Source organism: Leptopilina boulardi, unplaced genomic scaffold (assembly GCF_019393585.1).
Source record: "Leptopilina boulardi isolate dan_hultmark-lab unplaced genomic scaffold, ZJU_Lbou_2.1 LbouV2_8, whole genome shotgun sequence".
Classification (NCBI taxonomy): Eukaryota; Metazoa; Arthropoda; class Insecta; order Hymenoptera; family Figitidae; genus Leptopilina; species Leptopilina boulardi.
This window is the reverse complement of record NW_026138027.1, coordinates 165,031-170,000: the sequence shown is the minus strand read 5'-3', so window position 1 is coordinate 170,000 and position 4,970 is coordinate 165,031.

Below are 4,970 nucleotides of genomic sequence, written 5' to 3'. Positions count from 1 at the left end.
CACGTTCAACGTGACCATTTCTGGTCTGGAATTTGACTCTCCTACCATTTAAGAAGTCTTGAATGATTCCAAGAACTCCCGGAGGACAGTCTTTTTCCTTTAATTCATGAATAACATCAGGCCACCACAGGTTGTTAAACGCACCGACAATATCAATGAAGATAGCGCCGGCGTGCTTTTCAACCACTTCGCTGTTAAGGCGCAAAAACGTTCGAATAGCATCCTCCGTGCATCGGTTTGGCCTAAAAACAAACTGCATTTCGGATAGCTTAGGTTCCACAACCTTTTTTAGTCTTTCTAACGTAAGGCTTTCCAGTATTTTTCCCATTATAGGAAGAAGACATACTGGTCGGTAGGATGCAGCATCCATCGGATCTTTGTCGTTCGATTTGAGGAGAGTTACAACGTTTGCACTCTTCCACTCATTAGGGAATATTCCATGTTTTAGACAGCCGTTGTACAAAGCAATTAACTGTTCGTTCAACACGGACCATGAGTTCTTCAACATCACAACTTCAATGGCGTCCCAACCGGGAGCTTTTCCGTTTTTCAGTTTCTTTATTGCTCTATACACTTCATTGCCTGTAAAAGGTGCATCCTGCATCCCCGAGAGTTCACTCGGTTCACGCATTCTGCTCCTCTTAAGACTTTGAAGTTCATTCTCTCCTTCTTCCGTATCATAACAGAAGAGATTATCAAGAAGAACTTCAGCTGTTTCTTTCCAGTCCTGGGTTTCCCCGGATACTGTTCTGATTGTATTCATTGCACACTGTGTTCTGAGCTTGCCACAAGAAAGCTTGTAGGCAAACCCCCATGGGTCCTTCGACGTTTCGGTGATGAAGTTTTTAAAACTCTCTTTCGAGGTCTCCTTCATTCTACGTTTCAACTTTTTCCGTGTATTCCTGTACTCAATTTTAAGTCTATCTCTACTCTCAGGCTCTTTAGTTCTCTGGAATTTCCTTCTAGCCTTGTTCGTAGCAGTCTTAAGATCTGTTAGCTCCTGTGTCCACCACCTGACACCAGGGCCTTTGTCTCTACGCATTGGCATGGATTTTCTTCCCGCAAGGGTGATAATCCTTCTGATTTGCTTTGCAAGATTAATGACATCGAATTTATTCTCACACTTCGTGTCGAGCTCTTGACGGTTGTCAAGAAGTGTTTTATTGAACTTTTCCCAGTCAGCTTTATTGGTGTTAAACCGTTTGCCTCCTAGGTGTTCTCGTTCAAGATCATCGTTCCTCTTTACAGATTCGAGATCTATAAAAATAGGTCGATGATCGCTTTCACACCAATTTTCAATTACTCTCCACTCTTTAACGTGTCTAACAACTTGGCTCGAGCAAATTGATAAGTCAATGTTACTCTCGCCAGCCGTAGATGAGAACGTTTTCGGTTGGTCAGTTTCGTTCAACACGTAGAGGTTCATTTCATGAATGAACTCTTCTACTTTCTCGCCTTTTTCATCAAGCTGATCAGAGAACCAAGTCGGAGACTTTGCGTTCGAATCAAGGCAAAGGATGATCCTTTTCCCTTTTAACAGGTTAAGGATCACTTTCAATTCCTCTAAATACTTTTCCACTCCATGGGAGTATTGGAGATATGCGGATACAACGTATACGTCAAAGAACCCATTGTCCACTTGTATGCAGACAATATGACTGGTACTCACTTGGCTAAGCCTCATGACAGTCAGATTTTTGTCAAATACAACTATTGCAGACCATGGTTGCTCATCACTCTTCGAACCAATTATAGTTTTAGCCGCAAGACCAAAACCATAAACTTTGCCTTTTGCAGAGTAAGGTTCTTGAACGAGAGCTATTTGAATCCCATTTTTATCCGACAACTGGCGTATGGCAGAACTAGTGTTCTTGCCTCGGCCAGCATTTATCTGCATCAAACGCAAGCCACGTATCGAAATAGGACTAGGTTGTGTTGCCATAGTCGGTTCGGCTTAGTACCCGTTGTACAGCAGCCTTTTGAGCTGGACAGCTTTTGCTGCCAGCTCTATGGTCCGACTTTTTCTTCGCCTTCTTGCACGCAGGGCAAGTCGGCGATTTATTTGCTGCCTTATCAGGGCATTCACTAGCTTTGTGACCCTGTTTAGAACAGAAGTTACAGCTAAGTTCCTTCTCCTTGCAGAATTTCTGCACATGGCCGTAACACTGGCACTTGAAGCACCGTGTCGCGGCCGTGAAGTCTTCTACTCGGCAGGCGGACCAACCGATGTAGACTCGAGACTTATTGGTACTTCGGAGTAAACCTCTCATTTCAGGGGTTACCTCTGCAACCCAATTCGTGAGAGCTTCTTCTCTTTTTCCCATCCTGAACTTTAGTTTAAATGATTCTTTAAACTCAGCTGCGCTCAGGTCGGACTTAATGTCGTTCTGCTCCATAATGGCAGCAGCGACTTCATCCTCGTTCAACTCAGATGGTACGTCATAGAGAAGGATTCTCGGCTTTGCAGCTCCTGCCTTCTTGACTTCGTATCCATCTGATTTCAGCTTTTCGTTCAAGAGAATTTTGTTGAGGTCTTGGTCAGTGACCACCTCAACGGCAATTCCTCCCTCACGCATCATGCGTACCCCTCGAACTTGAAGCTTCTCTTTGGCTGGGTTCACCAGCTCGAGAACTCGCTTCTTCGTTTGCTCACTTGTCTCGCCCTTTCGACATTCAGGGGCTCTTATTAGAGCCACCTTGGCGAGTTGTGGTGGTGCCTTCTTGACACCACCACTCAAGTTCGCTACAGGTTTAGCTTTCGCGGGTTTAGCGCTACTTACTGCACTTGCGTAACTTTTCTTCATCGGGGTTGCATTTTCAAGAGCCTTCTTGACGGCAACCTCGGTCAACACCTCACTGTTTGTCGTTTTTTCGACAATCACTCCCCTTAAGTAGCTGTTCTCACACATCAGCTTGTTGATGATGTTAGAGAGCACTTCCACGTGCTCCATCACCTGGCAGCTGACGTCTTTCGAGACCTCAGGAGACTCTTTCAAGAGGTTAAGGAGGGCCGTCTTGGTTGATTTCGCCTTCAACCTTTGGCTCTGCTCCTTTTTCTCAACTTTCAAAATTGCTTCCTCGGTTTCCTTTTCAAGGGGAACCGAAGAAGCCAAGTCGTCCTTGACAGACGACTTGAGAGTTCCCGAAGCCTGAGATTTCACCTTCTCAGGGCTTGTGAGAGTCTTCGACTCTTTCTTCGTAAGCTTCTTCCTCCTTCGCGAAGCAAGCTCGAAGCCATCACTGTCAGACGCAACGTCCGACGAGCTGATGCTCGAGTCTCGCCTGGAGGAGGTAAGCTTCCTTTTCTCCGTACACTTTATCGACATTTCGATATCATTTGGGTCTAGGAACCCGGAGGAGTTTGGTGACGTTTTGGAACATGTTTCCTTAATTGTCGTCATTTTGCATGAGTTTTCAAATGAGGGATGGGCCAACTTCGTCCACCCATTTCAAGGTAACAATACTCAAAGTCAAGTCTTATCAACCTTCTCGTCTGTTCAGGATGTGAATGCTCAAAGTAGCCGGTGGACCTCGGAGCAGCCCCCGATTCAGCACAGCAGGGACCTAGTTCGTGCGCCACACGACACTACTGTAACCGTCGGATTTTCGACGCATGGTCAGGCAGCCAGGTTAGCCGGCTAAGAAAACCCGGGCCTGTATACTGTACGCCAGCCAGGGACGTCATACCCTGTTTCTACTCTGTATCCTCACCGGGACAAGAGAACATTCTACCATTCCAGATTTCCAGTTTGATTCGACAGGGCTCTCTGTGAGCATGTCCCTATCCATAGGCTTAAGAAGGTAACCCTTAAAGGCGTTCCCTCAAAGCCAACGTCCATTACCATTATGTCTCTCGGCTTCTTCACTGTTGACACCTATAGACTTTTGGAACGCCCGCCGGGCGACACAGCTCTGCCAGCTCGGGTACCCCGGGAGCGCTAGGTCCCGTAGGGAGGACAGGTCCTCCCACCCTGGGGGAGTAGATAGGGACAGAATTGTGCTGAGTCGATCGAACCGACTAGGATTCCTGGGCCCATGTAGGGCTATACTCCTGATGTTAAAGCAATATCTACCTTCTAGCGAAACCACTACCAGCATGGAGAAACGGCGGTGATTCAGCGAGCATCCTCACTACCGATGCTCCATGGGGAGCGGGTATGGAAAAACTGCCGCTATAAGGTCCGTAGGAACCAAAGCGGCGTTAAAAGAAGACCGGGTGCCCTTGCGGGAGGAGACGGTTAGCAATGTTTCCCTTCGCCCGTGCAAGATTCGAGAATCTTGAGCGGGAGAAGGGAAACAAAGTACCCAGCGGGGACCTCGTGGAGGTTCCATCTCCCGAGCTAAGCTCCACCCTCAAAATAAGGATACCCCTCTCGACTGACCAGCTTCTGGGCTGATGAAGGCCACCTTATTTCCTCGCCTAGTCCCGCGCGCAAGACACCACGTTCCGCGGTAAATACGGGGCACTCTGCCAGGACGTGCATCATGGTTTCCTCAGGTGCGCCACACGAGCAGGTCGGACCGACACCGAGACTGAACCCCCAGAGTTTGGAGGCGAAGTCTCCGTGTCCAGTCAGCATCTGCGACGTGTGGTACCCCGGAGAAATCCATGTGCTTTTCAAACGACGCTGAACGTCGGGGATCAGCGTGTGCGTCACCCTTCCGACAGCGTCGTTTGTCCAACTCTCCTGCCAAATACGGAGGGTTTCTCTTCTAACCCTACCCTTGATCCCTCTTCCTATCTCCTCCTCGTACACGGACATATTGCCGTGTCGGAATCCCCATCGTCTGCGGATGCTATACAGCGCTAGCCTTTCACGCAGAAGGAGACCTACGGGCAAAACCCCAGCGAGCACGCATAGCGCGCTACTCGATGTTGTAGAGTATGACCTAGTCATCGTCAGCAGTGACTGTCTCTGTGCTGTCCTTAGTTTTCGTAAGTCCGTCTGTGTCGCAAGGTCTGCCCATCC